The sequence below is a fragment of the Apium graveolens genome, chromosome 6 (assembly GCF_009905375.1).
Source record: "Apium graveolens cultivar Ventura chromosome 6, ASM990537v1, whole genome shotgun sequence".
NCBI classification, from domain to species: domain Eukaryota; kingdom Viridiplantae; phylum Streptophyta; class Magnoliopsida; order Apiales; family Apiaceae; genus Apium; species Apium graveolens.
In genome coordinates this window covers 40,368,098-40,378,329 of record NC_133652.1, presented here as the reverse complement: position 1 = coordinate 40,378,329, position 10,232 = coordinate 40,368,098, and the positions used below count along the sequence as shown (strand labels likewise).

At 40.1% G+C, this 10,232-nt stretch overlaps 1 non-coding gene across 1 annotated transcript; it reads right to left on the bottom strand.

Moving 5' to 3' along the window:
* Window positions 1-455: 455 nt before the first annotated feature.
* LOC141669670 (small nucleolar RNA R71) lies at window positions 456-562 on the bottom strand. The gene has a single exon (XR_012553938.1). It is a non-coding gene; the product is annotated as a small nucleolar RNA R71 (small nucleolar RNA).
* Between the last annotated feature and the right edge of the window lie 9,670 nt (window positions 563-10,232).

Below are 10,232 nucleotides of genomic sequence, written 5' to 3'. Positions count from 1 at the left end.
TTGACTTTTCGGAGAAGATAGTTTTTGAAGATTCGGATAAAGAGAGTGAAAAGAAAGAACCTGAAACAATGGGTGATCGTCTAGCTCAAGCTAATCCAGTTCTTATGGACTTTTCTCGGCCTTAAATTGATGACATTCAGTCAAGCATCATTCATCCGGCTATTCAGGCCAATACTTTTGAAATCAAGTCGGGCACTATTCAGATGGTACATAATTTTGTTTCTTTCGGAGGTGCTACGATTGAAGATTCCAACATGCATATCAGGAATTTTGTCGAGATCTGTAGTACTTTCAAATATAATGGTGTTACTGATGAGGCCATCAAGCTAAGGCTTTCCCATTCTCTCTGAGAGACAAAGCTAAGTTACATTCTTTACCAGCTGGGTCCATCACTACTTGGGAAGATCTTGCACAAAAGTTTCTGGTGAAGTTCTATTCAATGGCCAAAAATTGCAGCTATGAGGAGTGCTCTTACTCAGTTTGCGCAGCAACAAGGAGAATCTATGTGTGAGGTTTGGGAGAGCTACAAGGAGATGTTGAGAAAGTGTCCACATCATGGTATGCCTAACTGGATGGTGATCACTGGTTTCTACAATGGTTTGGGGGCCCAATCTCGGCCATACTCGATGCAACTTCTGGAGGCGCCTTGTGGGCCAAAAGCTATACTGAGGCCTATAATCTCATTGAAACTATGGCTGCAAATGAGTATCAAAATCCAACTCAAAGGATGATTCCTGGGAAGGTAGTAGGTATTCTGGAAGTTGATGCAGCTACAGTTATTGCAGCGCAGCTCCAGGCGTTGTCTATGAAGGTCGATTCTTTAGTCAACTATGGAGTAAATCAAATAGCTAGTGTCTGTGAGCTTTGTGCAGGCTCGCATGCTACAGATCAGTTTTCTCTTGTTAATGAATCTGTTCAGTATGTGAACAATTTTCAGAGACCGCAGCAGCCTGTGCCCGCTACTTATCATCCCAATAATAGAAATCATCCCAATTTTAGCTGGAGCAATAATCAGAATGCTGTTCAGCAACCATATTAGCAAGCTGCAAGTAAACAGTTTAATCCACCTGGATTCCAGCAACCTCGGCAATTTACTTAAAGGCAATCATATCCTCAACAAGGAGGTGCTGCTCCACCTTCTAGTGCTGATTTTGAGGAGTTAAAGCTATTGTGCAAAAGTCAAGCTGTTTCTATCAAGACCTTGGAAAATAAAATTGGACAAATAGCCAATGCCTTGCTCAATCGTCAACCTGGCACACTTCCCAGCGATACTGAAGTTCCAGGCAGGAAGGAAATTAAGGAGCAAGTCAAAGTTGTCACCTTAAGGTCTGGAAAAGTTGTTGATACTGAAAAAGCAAAAGATGGAGAAGTTGAAGATGTTGATGAAGAAGGAATACAAAAGGAGAAAGAGGGGGAACCAAGGAAGACTATTGTTGAACACACTCTTTCTGAGGGTAATACAGGGGAGAAATAGCTCTATCCACCACCACATTTTCCTAAGCGATTGCAAAAACAAAAGCTGGACAAGCAATTTGGTAAGTTTCTGGAGGTGTTCAAGAAACTTCACATCAACATACCTTTCGCTGAGGCTCTTAAGCAAATGCCTAGTTATGCGAAATTCATGAAAGGTATTCTTTCAAGGAAGGTGAAACTGGATAATCTTGATAGCGTTGCTCTGATGGAAGAGTGCAGTGCCGTGCTGTAACAAAAGTTACCTCCAAAGCTTAAAGATCCAGGTAGCTTCACCATTCCTTGCACCATTGGCAAGTTGTCATTTGACAAATTCCTTTGTGATTTGGGAGAAGCATCAATATGATGCCGTTGTCTATCTTCAAAAAGCTGAATTTTCCTGATCCGAAGCCCACCTACATGTCTCTACAATTGGCTGATCATTCGATTACATACCCACGAGGCATCGTGGAGGACGTGCTAGTAAAGGTGGACAAGCTCATCTTTCCTCCAGATTTTGTCATTCTGGATTTTGAGGAAGATAAGAAGATTCCCATAATCTTGGGAAGACCTTTCTTAGCTACAGGCCGTACCTTGATAGATGTGCAAAAAGGTGAACTCACTATGAGGGTGCAAGATCAAGATGTGATATTCAATGTGTTCATTGCGATAAAATTCCCTACGGACGATGAGGAGTGCTTCAAGGTGGATTTGATCGATTCTGCAGTTACTTCAGAACTTGATCATGTGCTAAGGTCTGATGCCTTAGAAAAAGCCTTATTGGGGGATTTTGACAGTGAAGATGATGAAGGCAATGAGCAGTTATAATATCTAAATTCTTCTCCTTGGAAATGAAAGCTAGACATGCCATTTGAATCTCTGGGAAATACTGATCTCAATAATGATGAGGGAAAGCTCAAACCATCTATTGAGGAAGCACCTACTTTGGAGCTTAAACCATTGCCTGAACACTTGAGGTATGCTTTTTTAGGCGATGCATCTACTTTTCCTGTTATTATTGCATCTGATCTTTCAGGTAGTGATGAGGACAAGCTCTTGAGGATTTTGAGAGAATTCAAATCAGCCATCTGATGGACTATAGCAGATATAAAAGGGATCAGCCCTTCGTACTGCATGCATAAAATTCTGCTAGAGGAAGGTAGCAAGCCGACTGTTGAGCAACAGCGAAGGCTTAATCTTATCATAAAAGAAGTGGTAAAGAAAGAAATTTTAAATTGGCGGGATGGAGGAATTATATATCCTATTTCTGACAGTTCTTGGGTGAGCCTCGTGCAATGTGTACCTAAGAAATGAGGTATTACTGTGGTAGCAAATGGGAAGAACGAGCTCATCCCCACTCGAACAGTCACAGGATGGAGGGTATGCATAGACTACAGAAAGTTGAATAAATCCACGACGAAGGATCACTTCCCTCTTCCATTCATTGATCAGATGCTTGACAGGTTGGCTGAACATGAGTATTATTGTCTTCTGGATGGCTATTCAGGATACAATCAGATTTGCATTGCATCAGAAGATCAAGAGAAGACTACTTTCACTTGTCTATTTGGCATATTTGCTTTTCGCAGAGTTTCTTTTGGGTTATGTGGTGCACCTGCCCCTTTTCAGAGATGCATGATGGCTATATTCTCCTATATGATTGGAAATAATGTTGAAGTTTTCATGGACGACTTCTCTATCTTTGGACATTCGTATGATGAATGCTTGAATAATCTCCATTTGGTGCTCAAAAGGTGTGTGGAAACCAATCTGGTGCTCAATTGGGAAAAATGTCACTTCATGGTACAACAAGGCATCATTCTTGAGCATAAGGTCTCCAGTAAATGTCTTGAGGTGGATAAAGCCAAGGTGGGTGTCATTGAAATTCTTCCACCACCTATTTTTGTGAAGGGAATTCGTAGCTTTCTTGGTCTTGCGGGTTTTTATCGGCGTTTCATCAAGGACTTCTCTAAGATATCTAAGCCGTTGTGTAACTTGCTTGAAAAAGATGTGCCTTTCAAATTTGATGAAGAATACTTGGCAGCATTCGAGACTCTCAAGAAGAGTTTAATCACCGCACCAATTATTACGGCAGCGGATTGGAGAGAACCTTTTGAGATGATGTGTGATGCAAATGATTATGTAGTGGGAGCAGTTCTTGGGCAGCGAAAGACTAATATCTTTTATGTGGTCTATTATGCTAGTAAGTCACTAAATGGAGCCCAACTGAACTACACCACTACTGAGAAGGAGCTCTTGGCTATAGTTTTTGGTTTTGAAATTTTGATCTTATCTACTTGGGACAAAGGTGACAGTGTTCACTGATCACGCTGCCATCCGCTATCTGGTCTCAAAGAAGGATTCGAAGCCTAGATTATTCGTTGGGTTCTCTTACTACAGGAATTCGAGTTAGAGATCAAGGATCGAAAAGATACTGAAAATCAAGTAGCTGACCATCTCTCTAGATTGGAGAATCCCGAGTCTACTTCTCATGATAAAATATTGATCAACGAATCTTTTCCAGATGAGCAGTTGTTCGCAATTCAAGAGGAAGAGCCATGGTTCGCAGATATTGTGAAATATCTTGTTAGCAATATAATGCCTCCTAATATGAATGCGGCTTAAAAGAAGAAGTTTTTGCATGAGGTGAAGTGGTACATGTGGGATGAACTATATTTGTTTAGACAAGGAGCTGACCAGATCATCAGGATGTATCCCATTTTGTGAGACGGAGGGGATATTTCGAGACTGTCATTACACAGTTTATGGTGGACATTATGGTGGTGAAAAGACAGCAGCTCGTATTCTCCAAACATGTTTTTTCTGGCCTACGTTGTTTAAGGATGCACATCAGTTCATTTTAAGGTGTGATCGTTGCCAAAGAGTTGGGAATCTTACCAGAAAGGATGAGATGCCTTTAAATGTGATGCTTCAAGTTGAGGTCTTCGATGTTTGGGGAATCGATTTCATGAGACCATTTATCTCGTCCTGCAATAATTAGTACATCTTGCTGGCAGTCGATTATGTCTCAAAATGGGTAGAAGTCAAGGCTCTACTGACTAATAATGCAAAGGTAGTGTTGAGTTTTCTTCATAAGCAGATATTCACAAGGTTTGGAACACCACGAGTTATCATAAGTGATGAAAGGTCGCATTTCTGCAATCATAAGTTCACTTCTATGATGCAACGCTATAATGTGTATCATCGCATTGCTACTTTCTATCATCCGTAAACTAATGGTCAAGCTAAAGTGTCTAATAGAGAGATCAAGCGCATTCTAGAGAAAGTCATTTGTCCGTCAAGGAAAGATTGGTCTTTGAAGCTCGATGAAGTTGTTTAGGCTTATAGAACAGCATACAAGACTCCACTTGGGATGTCCCCGTTTCAACTTGTCTACTAAGCATCAATATGATGTCGTTGTCTATCTTCAAAAAGCTGAATTTTTCTGATCCGAAGCCCACCTACATGTCTCTACAATTGGCTGATCGTTCGATTACATACCCACGAGGCATCATGGAGGACGTGCTAGTAAAGGTGGACAAGCTCATCTTTCCTGTAGATTTTGTCATTCTGGATTTCGAGGAAGATAAGAAGATTCCCATAATCTTGGGAAGACCTTTCTTGGCTACAGGCCGTACCTTGATAGATGTGCAAAAATGTGAACTCACTATGAGGGTGCAAGATCAAGATGTGACATTCAATATGTTCAATGCGATGAAATTCCCTACGGACGATGAGGAGTGCTTCAAGGTGGATTTGATCGATTCTGCAGTTACTTCAGAACTTGATCATGTGCTAAGGTCTGATGCCTTAGAAAAAGCCTTATTGAGGGATTTTGACAGTAAAGATGATGAAGGCAATGAGTAGTTACAATATCTAAATGATTTCTTTAGAAACGAAATCTAGACATGCCATTTGAATCTCTGGGAAATACTGATATCAATAATGCTGAGGGAAAGCTCAAACCATCTATTGAGGAAGCACCTACATTGGAGCTTAAACCATTTCCTGAACACTTGAGGTATGTTTTTTTAGGCGATGCATCTACTTTTCCTGTTATTATTGCATCTGACCTTTCAGGTAGTGATGAGGACAAGCTCTTGAGGATTTTGAGAGAATTCAAATCGGCCATCGGATGGACTATATCAGATTTAAAAGGGATCAGCCCTTCGTACTGCATGCATAAAATTCTGCTAGAGGAAAGTAGCAAGCCGACTGTTGAGCAACAACGAAGGCTTAATCCTATCATGAAAGAAGTGGTGAAGAAATAAATTTTAAAGTGGCTGGATGCAGGAATTATATATCCTATTTCTGACAGTTCTTGGGTGAGCCCCGTACAATGTGTACCTAAGAAAGGAGGTATTACTGTGGTAGCAAATGAGAAGAACGAGCTCATCCCCACTCGAACAGTCACAAGATGGAGGGTATGCATAGACTACAGAAAGTTGAATAAAGCCACGAGGAAGGATCACTTCCCTCTTCCATTGATCAGATGCTTGACAGGTTGGCTGAACATGAGTATTACATTCTTCTGGATGGCTATTCAGGATACAATCAGATTTGCATTGCATCAGAAGATCAAGAGAAGACTGCTTTCACTTGTCTATTTGGCATGTTTGTTTTTCGTAGAGTTTCTTTTGGGTTATGTGGTGCACCTGCCACTTTTTAGAGATGCATGATGGCTATATTCTCCGATATGATTGGAAATAATGTTGAAGTGTTCTTGGACGACTTCTCCGTCTTTGGACATTCCTATGATGAATGCTTGAATAATCTTCGTTTGGTGCTCAAAAGGTGTGTGGAAACCAATCTGGTGCTCAATTGGGAAAAATGTCACTTCATGGTGCAACAAGTCATCATTCTTGGGCATAAGGTCTCCAGTAAAGGTCTTGAGGTGGATAAAGCCAAGGTGGGCATCATTGAAATCCTTCCACCACCTATTTCTGTGAAGGGAATTCGTAGCTTTCTTGGTCATGCGGGTTTTTATCGGCGTTTCATCAAGGACTTCTCTAAGATATCTAAGCCGTTGTGCAACTTGCTCGAAAGAGATGTGCCTTTCAAATTTGATGAAGAATGCTTGGCAGCATTCGAGACTCTCAAGAAGAGTTTAATCACCGCACCGATTATTACGGCAGCGGATTGGAGAGAACCTTTTGAGATGATGTGTGATGCAAGTGATTATGCAGTGGGAGCAGTTCTTGGGCAGCGAAAGACTAATATCTTTTATGTGGTCTATTATGCTAGTAAGACACTAAATGGAGCCCAACTGAACTACACCACTACTGAGAAGGAGCTCTTGGCTATAGTTTTTGGTTTTGAAAAATTTTGATCTTATCTACTTGGGACAAAGGTGACAGTGTTCACTGATCACGCTGCCATCCGCTATCTGGTCTCAAAGAAGGATTCGAAGCCTAGACTTATTCGTTGGGTTCTCTTACTACAGTAATTCGAGTTAGAGATCAAGGATCGAAAAGGTACTGAAAATCAAGTAGTTGACCATCTCTCTAGATTGGAGAATCCCGAGTCTACTTCTCATGATAAAACATTGATCAACGAATCTTTTTCGGATGAGCAGTTGTTCGCAATTCAAGAGGAAGAACCATGGTTCGCAGATATTGTGAAATATCTTGTTAGCAATATAATGCCTCCTAATATGAATGCGGCTCAAAAGAAGAAGTTTCTGCATGAGGTGAAGTGGTACATGTGGGATGAACCATATTTGTTTAGACAAGGAGCTGACCAGATCATCAGGAGATGTATCCCATTCTGTGAGACGGAGGGGATATTACGAGACTGTCATTACACAGTTTATGGTGGACATTATGGTGGTTAAAAGACAGCAGCTCGTATTCTCCAAACAGGTTTTTTCTTGCCTACGTTGTTTAAGGATGCACATCAGTTCATTTTAAGGTGTAATCGTTGCCAAAGAGTTGGGAATCTTACCAGAAAGGATGAGATGCCTTTAAATATGATGCTTGAAGTTGAGGTCTTCGATGTTTGGGGAATCGATTTCATGGGACTATTTATCTCGTCCTGCAATAATCAGTACATCTTGCTGGCAGTCGATTATGTCTCGAAATGGGTAGAAGTCAAGGCTCTACCGACTAATGATGCAAAGGTAGTGTTGAGTTTTCTTCATAAGCAGATATTCACAAGGTTTGGAACGCCACGAGTTATCATAAGTGATGAAAGGTCGCATTTCTGCAATCGTAAGTTCACTTCTATGATGCAACGCTATAATATGAATCATCGCATTGCTACTTGCTATCATCCGTAAACTAATGGTCAAGCTGAAGTGTCTAATAGAGAGATCAAGTGAATTCTAGAGAAAGTCGTTTGTCTGTCAAGGAAAGATTGGTCTTTGAAGCTCGATGAAGCTGTTTAGGCTTCACTTGGGATATCCCCGTTTCAACTTGTCTATGGTAAGGGATGTCATTTACCTGCGGAGCTTGAGCATACGGCTTATTGGGCATTGAAGAAGTTAAACCTTGATCTAGATGCAGGTGGGAAGAAGCGAATGCTTCAGTTAAATGAACTTGATAAATTTCGACTTCAAGCGTACGAAAATAACAAAATGTACAAGGATAAGGTAAAAAGGTGGCATGACAAGAAGCTATCGCCTAAATCATTCATACCGGGCCAACAAGTTCTTCTATTCAACTCTCGTCTCCGACTTTTTCCTGGAAAGTTGAAATCAAGGTGGTCTGGACCATTTATCATCAAAACCGTGTTTCCACATGGAGCGGTGGAGATTTTTGAGAATGATCTGGGCCAAGCATTCAAAGTAAATGGTCAGAGATTGAAGCACTATTATGGGGTTACGACAAACCGTGAAGTGGTTAGTGCCATTTTATTGTCAACTTGATCGCATAACTCCACGTCAAGCTAATAACATAAGCGCTTCTTGGGAGGAAACCCAAGATATGAGACCATAGGACACCTTAGAATTTAATACTTTATCCAAAAAACCAAAAAAATTCAAAAAAAATTGGCATATTTTTTTTCCAGAAGCCTTGCAGACGCCCGCCTTCTAAGATCAGGCGGTCGCGCGCGAGCAGGCGCCCGCCTGCTGGTGCCAGGCGGCCGCGTGTGCCTCTAATTTTTGAAAAATCTTTTTTCGGCCTATAAAAAAACAAAAAAAATAAATAAAACAAAAAAAAAATTTACAGAACCCATATCACCCATTAACCCACGACTTCTCCCCATACTTAGCCACAATCCCCACTCCTAATTAAATTCTGTAATAACCCCAAAAAATTTGGACTTTTTGTAATCCTTATGAATAGTGATTTTGCTGACTATGCTAATTAAGAAAACTTTTCATGCCACACTATGTAGGATTTCTTTTATTGATATTCTGAGATCTTATTAGCAATCCATATGGTATATAAGTGTATGTAAATATCGTCAGAATCCAAATTCGAACACTTTGATTTTTCCCGAAAATCCACCAGATACCGAAGGAATTGAGTATAAGGTAACATGATTAAAAGGATTTAAATTCAAGGATTATAAGAGAGGATCATAAAAGGAATATAAAATATTGAGAAAGGTTAGGGGAACCCAAGTAATAAAATCACGGATATATTCCCTCAAACGATCAACGATATTGAGCGATAAACGAGCCGTAAAATAATTTAACGATCAAGGACGAATGCATGCAAGTAGTATGGGGAGAAAGCTTCCAAGAGAATCTAAAACAAGGGGTTAAGAGCTTAAGATACCATCCACCACAATTAGCCAACACTTGGCAAGGGAATGATGTCACTAAGATGATGTAATCACTTTAAACAAGTGGATTAATATAGATATTATCAAACCACACATTTGGACACATTATTCAAAATCAACCAAGCAAGCCAAAGACTACTACATCCTTTTTTTCATAAAAAACCCGAGAGGAAAAGAGAGTAAAAATGGAGGAGAAAGAAAAGCTTGTATCTTGAGTTTCCCTTGGTCGTTTTGCGCGTTCTACCTATCAAATTGAAACCCTCGAAAAGCTCTACACAATTAGGGTAACCACTATCCTCACCTTCTTGATTTCCATACCCGTTTTTAACATTTTACAGTTCAGAGAATAGTGTTTCAAGAATTAACTTTGTGTTCTTGATTTTGTTTTGAGGTTTTAATCATTATAAGGCTAGTTAAGGATCATCTAAGGTTTGTTAAGCATTACCCACTCTCCAAGGAAGGTATAACCTCTTCCCTTCTTTGTGTTTAAGCCATACCATGAGTTTTACCATGCTTAGATAGTTTATGATTCAAGCTTACTTTTGATATGTGGTTCGCTTAAATCCGATGTACGGTTTAGGAGAAATGACCGTTTTAAGCTATGGTGTTTCGCGAACGAACCTTTACCCCTTGGTTAACTTTGAAACCTTGATTAAGGCCCTTAAAAGACTAATTGGATTACGAAACAATTATGTAAGGTTAATGGGTCATTTGGTAGAGTATTCGCGAAAGCGTTGCCTTAAAATTCATAACGGTTAATTTATTAAAATTGGTGGAGCCGAGGGTATGCAAATGATTAATGAATATCGATTAAGCGTATAAGCGACCGTTAGGGTATGAGTGAGTGTTGACTAGTTTCTTAAGCGACCGTGGTCTAATTTCGGCTTATGTTATTTTTCATAGGTTATCGGACCCACTCTAAGCTTAAGTCTACCCCGTAACGCTTAGGCAAGTTTTCTACCCGTTATACTGTTGTTGTGATGTAAATATATTGATGCATTATCTTGAGATAAGTGCATGGTTGTTATTAGCAAATCTTGCGATATATTGGA